Source organism: Tamandua tetradactyla, chromosome 22 (genome assembly GCF_023851605.1).
Source record: "Tamandua tetradactyla isolate mTamTet1 chromosome 22, mTamTet1.pri, whole genome shotgun sequence".
Lineage (NCBI taxonomy): Eukaryota > Metazoa > Chordata > Mammalia > Pilosa > Myrmecophagidae > Tamandua > Tamandua tetradactyla.
This window is the reverse complement of record NC_135348.1, coordinates 678281-687966: the sequence shown is the minus strand read 5'-3', so window position 1 is coordinate 687966 and position 9686 is coordinate 678281. Positions and strand designations below refer to the sequence as shown.

Genomic DNA, 9686 nt, shown 5'->3' with positions numbered 1-9686 from the left:
GGATGTATGGTTATCTCCGCTTGACAGATGAGGAAAATGAAATTCAAAGGGAAATTCAGAGCATCAGCTGCATCATTTTTAACAGAGGCTTTCCTTCAACACCTCAAAAGTTGTGCTTCTATCTACCTAAATTTGAACATAAATTAAATAAATGCCTTTTGGTCTTAAGAAGCTCGGTCCTAGGATAAGCATAACAAAACAGTGTGGTCTTAAAGAATGTAGATGAGGGCTGGGTTCATTTCCAAGTCCCTGGTTTTTAGATTTGGGCTTACATTTGGTTACCGCAGGCCATTTTCATATTGTCTGGAGGAACCAATAGGCAAGCCAAACTTATACTTAACAGCACAGAGCTGGGGGTACAACTGCCACAGGCTCCAAGGCTTTTAGTTAAATTGTTGGAGTAAAAATGCCAAAATGTCTGGTTCCCAAATTGGAAGCCCGACTCTTCACTTCCTAAAATTGAGGGAAGACCCTGATCACAAAGGATCACATTGAGATTGCTGGTCCCCTTGCAGACTCAATATGATTACACATAGTTTTAGTTGTCTTCCTTTTTCTCCTATTAAACGCCATGAGCCTTCTTTAGGAATAAAATTTTCCTAAGTTAAGAAGGCATGGCCACACACAGGACTGAAGTCCTCCTGTCTGTTTCTCTCACCTGAAGGCCACAAATTTGACCAAACCATTCAGGGCTACAAACGGTTATTTCTCAAGGCAAGTTTCAGTTTGTTGTAAATTTAATCAAAACATCCTCCCTGCAACAATACTCCTGACAAACCTATTTTAGGAAGCCAAGAGAATCAGTAAGGTTAGATTTTTTAAAAGAAGGAGAAGACACAAGAAAGCATTTAGTAGTGGGTTGCTAGAAGCAGGAATCCAGTGAATTTTTATACCAAGCAGTGTACTGGTTCCTCTCTCTGATTTATTGGGAATAATTGAAGCAGCCAGTAGAGGGCGATGCTTTACAAGGGCTTGAATCCAAGAACCTAATCCTACCCTGCCTTAGTCTTCTGTGATGCTAACCTGCCTCGGGCATCCTGCGCCACACTCGGAGCACAAAGGCGCTGATGGTTTTCCCAGTGAATTGTGAGATGCGCACGCAACTCCTACCGACAATTCCTCCACTGTATTTTAAATGGGGATGACTTCTTTCCCTTTTCCCAAAGCCCATATAGTAAGGACGGGTCTGGGCCACGTATGTCCTGAGGCTTTTGGATTCACACTGGTAAACTGGGTTCTCTTAACTGGAAATAGTGAAAGGATCAGCAGCTCCACAGTGAGATAGAACAGAATAAAGATTTACAAAGATGTTAATAATTTTCTGCCGGTTATTAAACACTTCATTTAAAATGACATTAAAAATTAACATAATTTACAAAATTAACATAATAATACATACATAACATAATCATTTACAAAATGACATTAAAAAATAAACACTTCATTTAAATGACAAAAATGACTGTTTTTGAAATCTCAGAAGCTGTGGATTAATTTCTAAAATGTCTTGAAATTAATCAAAACAGGCAAACCTAAAACCATGATGAGCTATCACCACACATCATCTATCAGCATGACTAACAAAACAAACCAACAAAAACCACCAGACAAAAAAAAAAAACACCAAACACTTACCAAACGCTCCTGAGAGCAGCTAGAACTTTCAAATTTTGCTCATGGGAATGCAAAATGGCACAACCACTCTGTAAAACTGTTTAGAACTTCTTATAGTTAAACATGTATTTTTCACATGACTAAACAATCTTATTGCTAGTACCCAAAAACTTCTAGCGAATGTCTATAGCCGTATTCATGATGCCAAAAACTGGGAACAACCCCAAACATCCTTTAGCTGGGGAATGAGTCAGCAATCTGTGACACATTCATACAATAGAATACTACTCAGCAATAATAAAAATAAACAAGCAATTGAAACATGCAGCAGAATAACTGAATCTCAAATGCATTCTGTTGAGTCAGTGTTTCTCAGCCTCAGCTCTACTGAGGTTTGGGCCAGTTCATTCTTTGCTGGGAGGACTGTCCTGTGCAGGGAAGGGTGTCTAGCAGCATCCCTGACCTCTGTGCATAGGCTGCCAGGAGCCATCCCCATTCTTCTCATCTCCAGACACTATCAAATGCCTTCTGGAAGGGGAAAAAGTGTTCCCCCTTGAGAGTCACTGTGCCAATTGAAAGGAGCCAAACTCAGAAGGACAAATTGTAAGATTCCCTTCATATGACGTTCTGGAAAAGAGAAAACTAGGGGGACAAAAAACAGTGGTTGCCAGGTGCCAATGCTGATTATGGTGATGGTTACACGAGTCCATGCCTTTGTCATAATCTCTCAGAAATATGCACCCAAAACAGTGGATTTTACTGCATGTAAATTAAAAATTAAATTTTAAAAGCCAACAAAACTATTTCTAAAGCAATATGAAATCAATACTATAGTTGAGCTGTAAACTTAGAATAATATTTAATTCAGCATTTACTGACCAAGTTCTGAATTCTCTAGTCAAATGTTAAAGAAATTCATATTTAAATATCAATAAAATATGTAAACAATACTACAGAGTTTAACTTTGTAGTTACTAGGTGTATATAGATGTACAAACAGGATCATTTAAAAACACAAAAAGTTCGCTTATAGTAATGATTTCAATAAAATGAATTTAATAGATATCATAAATTCATTTCTGAACTCTCTCCCAACATAGAAAAAAGCATTTTTTGAAGTTTTATAGAAAAGATGACACATCTTAATTAAATGAAGTAACTAATTTTTCAACTATACAGACGCCTTCACTTCACTTAGAGGCGCCTGTCTGTAACTTCTTCATTAACAGAGCCTTGAAAAATGTAAATTAGAGAAGCAGTTTTCTTTGTGATGAAAAATTTTAAATTAGCTGTTTAAGTACTACTTTAATGACTTGGAAATAACAAAGATTCCAGGCATTATTTCACCCCACCAGGGCATAATAAATTCTCTTGTTCACACACCATTTTCTGAAAAGCAAAGTAAGAATAGTGGCTCTAAAAATAAAAATTAAAAGTACAGCTAGCTATAAAGAAAGAAAGTTAGGGGCAAGGACCCAGCTGGGAGATGAGACTAATAGTGTGGGATTTTCAATTGAACGTCAAAACTTTCTCATCACCCTCTGGGGAGATGTAAGATAAATGATTGAAAGACAAAAGTCATTTCCAAGCTTTACTCCCAAGACCCTGAGTTATAGACTTACGGCTGCAACTTGGCTAGCTTTCTGCCTGAACTCTGAAACAAAGGCCAGTTCAATTTGTCATGGCAACTGCTAGACGCCATTGGTTCTTGATATTAGAAAGCACCACCTATCCAGATAAAGTGTTTTTCAATCAAATGAAAAATAAAATAATTAGAACGTGCCATATTCCAGATAAAGCTCTAAGAAGGCTTTCAAAATATGGCAAAACAGGTGGAATTAGATATTATATAATGAATGTATATAAATGAAAATCTTACACTGAATTGGCAAATTTAAGAATATGATTTGTTGAGTCCCAGTTAGTGGAGGATAAAAGATGTTAAGAAGAATAAGATCTACAGTTTACTTCCTTGGAATTAAAATGCAAATAAGACAAACCTAATTTGGGAATCTTACGTCCTACTTATGCAATTATAACAAGAGTCAATATAGGAACGTCTAAAGGGGATTTGCTATAGCTGGGCTCATTCAACTGATGATGTAAATAAAGTGCTATAGGTATCTCTTGAACAAGAAAAGTTTAACAGTCATACACAAAATAAAGCCACGCACAATACTATCAGGTGCTCCTGATATCTTTTGGAGGAAAGAGGAGAGGGAGAGTCCTTTTTTTTTTTTATTTCCTTAGTATTATAGTCTTCTGACATTTGGTAAAAGAAAGGAAGATTCTTTCAGCACAGAAGCAATTTAAAATCACACAAAAGCTGGTTTCTTCAGCTATTTTTTAGTGGCTTATACTTGTTTATTTCTCAAGAACTTCATTAGCTAGCTGAAATTCGAGGTCCATCACCAAGCATTTGTAAACTTTAGTCTCCTGCTCTCTGAAATAAACACCACTTACTTTGCTTGGTGTCAAGTGAGATGGCACATTCAAGTGACTCTTCTTTGCATTGGAGAAGTTGTGAGTTACAGAACAATCCTGCATCAAATACAGTATTCCAGCCACCACCTATTGTCAACACCTTTCATTAAATATATGGAACATTTCACAAATTTGAGTGTCATTCTCGCTCAGGGACCATGCCCATTGTCTTTGCATCATTCCAATTTTAGTATATGTGCTGCCAAACAAGCACAAGTGACTCTTGGAAACTTTTAAATACTGTAAAAATATTAATCAAATGCAAGTGATTACTTATGTAGAAGGTAAATATGTTCACTACTGCGGTGGATTTTTTTGAGATGCAATTCAAACTACCAATTATGCCACGTGCATTTTTACATGATCTTTAAAGTTGTTAAATATCTGTTTTAACAAAATGGAAATAATCCATGTTTTCAGAATTATAACATGCAGGCAATCTTAGAATAGTAAAAGCAGACTATCATTTGGAATAGATTATTAAATGTCATGACCGTAGATCCTCTCAGCCCCCTAAATCCCACTCCAAAATTCAATTTGTAAATCTCATAAGTTATATAGGATGGGGAGAGTGGTTATCCTTAAGGCCACATAAACTTTGGTTTCCTGTCTGAGACCAAGCAGTTTTAACTATTTACAATAAACAAATATCAAATTTACATCTAAAAATTATAACCTACAGGGAAGAAAACAACTTTTAAGATTTGAGGAAAGTAACAATTTATTTTTATGGCACAATTTCCCAGGAACTTGATCCTGATTGAATGGTGTTTGCTGAACTACCTCCCCAGTAAAACAACCCCTGCCACCAGCAGTAACAGCCTTTGTGGCTCCAGCTGTGGGTAATGGGTTATATTTAAACTGTCCTGGGAGAAACTGAAAACCCCATTCAGGAGCTACCTGGAAGCTATTTCGGGGCCCAATCCATGAAACAGGTTAAGGAATGTACCGATCATATCTTTTCGGAAAATTTGATGGCTCAATTTCCCATGAGTAGTTAAAATTTTGTCTCTGGTTGATCTGCATTATTATCAGAAACCACAGGATTTAGGGTCACAAAGAGAGAAAGAAGAGAGGGATTAATATTGGCTCATGTTTGAAAATGTATTTCAGATTATATGTATATTTTCCTCTAGAGTTCTAGTGCTTTCTTCTACCCTTCTAGGGCCAAGGACGAATTAATTACCTAGAAAATTTATTCACCCTTGAGTTATTGAAATTCCTCTTCTTTTGTGCCTAAGTGCTAGTACCAAGGTTTTCTAGGTAGAATTTTGCCTTTTCCCAAAGAGCTTTGTCGCTGCTTGTTTGAACAATTGGACACTTTGTATTTGGATAAGAGGCTTAGAGTAAAATAAATAATAGGGGGATAAAGGATAACAATCGGATAGACTGAAATACTGTGGGTCGATGAGAGGAAAGGTAAGGGGTATGGGGTGTAGGAGTTCTTTTTTTGTCTTTTTAACTCTTTTTCTAGAGTGATGTAAATGTTTTAAAACAATCGTGGTAGAGAACACACAACTATGTGATGATATTGTGAGCCATTGATTGTGTGATGTGGTTGGAGTACGCATGTGTGGGTATTTCTCAATAAAAATATTTTTAAAAACATAAAAAGAAATTGAAAGGAGGCTTAGAGTATGCTTGACTTTACCAAGATGTATCATTTAAAAGTAAATGGGTATGTATAGGACATAGGAAAAATTGGGGCATCTTAGATTAGCACACGTAAGCCAATAGGAGTCATAGCTCGAATTTTATTCTTGGAATTTCTTATGAAACCATGAGGGTGCAGTTTGCTCCATTAGTTCTTTGCATAAGTTAAAGAATGTTTTCCAGAAACTTTGAGGTCATAAGTTCAAAGGGATGAAATGACACTAAGTCCAGTTCTCAGGGATATTTTATTTTAATAATTTTCAGTTGTCTTTTTATCTCACGGTATTCACTAAATAATTTTGAAAAAACAGTTTTTTAAAAATAAGATATTGATATTTGTTGCAAATTGGAGTTATTGTTAATACTCCTTCTACAATGTTAGGGGAGGTACTAAATAGTGGGCCAAAATTTTCATAGCTGCTATAGGATGTTTAGAGAAAGAAATGTGTATTTTCTGGAATACGGTCACAATAATTCTCTGGTGTTTAAAGTTCTTTCTGTCTTTCTTCCTTTCTATCTTTCTCTCTTTCTCTCTTTTCTTCTGGTTTTTTTCTCTCTTTTTGTAACAAGTTTAAAAAGATTTACAGGCTTGGTATATGGAGAAGGTCAGGTTTAGCAATGAATATGGGTGCTGAATCATTATACTGATGTTTCTTTTAGTCTCTAGTACCTTAGAGCAGCTAGACATAAAAACCTAAAATTGTGGAATTGTAACCTATACCAAACTCTGAAATCTGTTCTGCAACTAATTGTGTGTGGGTACTTCGAAATTTCTGGATTTTATGTATCTATGTTACTTAAAGAGAATATGGAGCATAACAGAGAAGACAGGATTTAACAGATGAGTTTGACTGCTAAGTCATTCTTACTGATTTTTCTGTTGGTCTCCAGTGTCTTGGAGCAGCTAGAAGAATAACTGAAAAATTGTGGAACTGTAACCCATACCAAACTTTAAAAATCTGTTCTATAACTACTTGTTAAAATGTACTTGGAAATTTATTACTTTTTTTGTATATATGTTATATTTCACAACAAAAAAAAAATTTTTTAAAGGCATGTGGGCTTTTGTAGTTATAATGGGTGGATTATGTCAGAGTAGACCCAGCGATCTCGGTGCTCTTTTCTCTTGACAGTTGAATCTCAGATGTCATGAACTGGAACGCAATCGCTTGGATGATGGAAATTCTAGGGCTTTCAATCCAGACCTCCAAACTCCTACCTCTTCATGAAATGCACTTTGTGTAAACACATGCACACTATCCTCTGGCCAAGAATAGAGGTCTGTTCTTTACTGTTTGTTCTCGTCTCTTTAGTGCTTGAAGAAGTCAACATTTTAAGATAAAGTCTTTGCGTGTAGTATCAAGCTCTCAGGTTAACAAATATCATTATTTTAGCATGTTTGACAATGTACTTATGTAAACCCAAGAAACTAATTTAGGGCACGTGTTGCTCATTTTTCAGGGCTAAAATACCACCTTCAGTTTAAGCTCTACTCTCAGATTTGATTCAATCCTTCTAAAAGAGTTTTCCCACTGTCCTCACTCTTTTATTATTGGAAGAATTAGAATTGTAGTTTCATAGCTTGCTTCTGAGGGTTTGCAGATTCCAAGGATCTGCAAATAATTAATTAGTCAACTGTCCTGGAATGCAGAAATGGGTCTGTCATCAGCCCTGGTGCTGAGAGAAAAGCAAAGTTAGAGGTGTCAAGGAATTCACTCCAAAGTCCTTGGAGTCTCTCTAACTTATCTATATTAGCATTCCATATGTGATATTAAAAAGTTGAGATGAATTTCTGTATGGAGCTGATTAGGAATAACTTAAAAACTTGATAATCACATAAAAGTTATCCTACCATTTAACACATCCACTTTAAATAATTGCACTTTCTTTTTGTCAAAATATTTGGCAACTCTAAGAGAAACTTTATTGGATAGAGGTGTATATTCTCAGTGTGGAGCTATTAGTAATTTAGCTTTTGGAATTTTGCTCCAACCTATATATAGGATTTATAACTGGGAAAAAGTAGCATAAAACTCCAATCAATTTAACCCTATAGTCATTACCAGAGACATAAAGATTTAATTAAATGTTTATTAATCTGGTATTTCTTCACAAATGTTTTGCATCACCACAGAGCATTTCTGCAACTCAGAGATAAGCAATGCAAAGAGATGACTCTTATTCTTGAGAACAAGTTCTTTTTCATCTTTTATCCTCCTCTCACAAAAAACTGAACTTAGTGTTTCTCTCCCTAAGAGAATCTCTAAGATCTCTAACTTATTTCTGTGATATGTCAGCCTAAGGCTCTTATATGGAACAGCCCTTCCTATGTAGCAAAAAGCTGGAAATCTCGTAGTGATGAAAAGCGGATGTAAGCCCCTGAAACACTGTTTATTCATTTGGAGATGAGATTAAGATGACTTTTTGAGGGGTTACCCTTAGCTCTCTCTCACAATAAATTAAAAGGGATCAGATAATCAATGAAAACATGATTCTCTAGTCTTTGGTAGGCTGTACACAGCATCAAAATTCTTCTAGGCTCATTTTGCTAAGTAAATCCCTTACATTAAACAATATACAGGAGGCTGGAGGGAAGTACCTGAAACTGTTGAGCTGTGTTCCAGTAGCCTTGCTTCTTGAAAACGGTTACATAACTGTAGCTATTACAATGCAACCCTGTGATTGTGAAAACCTTGTGTCTGATGCTCCTTTTATCCAGGGTATGGACAAATGAGTAAAAAAATAAAGATAACAAACAAATAAATAATGGGAGGATTGGGGGCAAAAAATTGGATTAAGTGCTAGATTGAAACACTAGTGGTCAATGAGAGGGAAGGGTAAGGAGTGTGGGAAGTATGAGGTTTTCATTTCTTTTTCTGGAGTGATGCAAATATTCTAAAAATGATCATGGAGATGAATACACAGATATGTGATGATATTGTGAGCCACTGATTGTATAATATGGTTTGACTGTATGTGTGTATAAGAATATTTTAAAACATATATATGTGTATGTTATTTCATACATGAAATGCTATGAGACTGAAACACCTAATCTGGCAATGTGAAAAGCTCCTAAGTAAAATGGTTACTTCACTTGGTATCACTCACTTGAATGATAATATATTTAAAAGTCCTTTTAGAATAGATTATCACTGAGCATTAAGACAAACTCTGAAAACTTTGCCTATTTTACAGATTTCAAAATCCCTATAAAAGTAATCCAATAAATTTCATCATATGAGTATTTCGCTTCAAGTGACTTCACACTATATTCATAAATTCTTATGGTTACAAATAAAGTAAATTAGCATTAGGTTGCTATTCAGTAACCAAACTTTCTGGAAAATGAAAGAGAGAAGTTGAAGGTGAGTAAAATCAATCTGACCCAAATTTTAATATAAAAATCTCCTATTTTTACTTTACAGACTACACAGGTATGGGTCCTACTCAACACTTAGAATATTTACGTATAATATATTTTCAGTCAAATAACAAATACTTTTCATTAGAAAAAAATCTATCGATACATATTGTAAATTTACCTATACGTAATGTAAATAGGTACATTTATCTCCATTGATCTATTTCCACATCTAAATCTATGCTGAAGAGCACTTAACAGGTAAATGCTTTTAGTGTAGGTAAATACTACAGGTTATCTCAAGGATTTAAAACTAAAGTCCTTAACAATTTTTACAGTAATGTTGACCCAAGGAAAATATGCATAGTTAATCCACAAATAGTGAGATTGTTGACCATGTATATTTTCCAACCATTTCCATTATTTATACTTACTTCTAATGTTAGTTTGAATTACCTAATCCTCAATAAATACATTAATTAAGTACATCAATGTTTTTATAATTGTCATTACAATATTTAATTCTATTAAATATAAAAATTTATATGCTGGCTATGAAAAAAGACATTGC

General features: G+C 35.0%; 1 non-coding gene across 1 annotated transcript; it reads right to left on the bottom strand.

Moving 5' to 3' along the window:
- Positions 1-4206: 4206 nt before the first annotated feature.
- LOC143666424 (U6 spliceosomal RNA) lies at positions 4207-4312 on the bottom strand. Its single transcript, XR_013167622.1, has one exon. It is a non-coding gene; the product is annotated as a U6 spliceosomal RNA (small nuclear RNA).
- Between the last annotated feature and the right edge of the window lie 5374 nt (positions 4313-9686).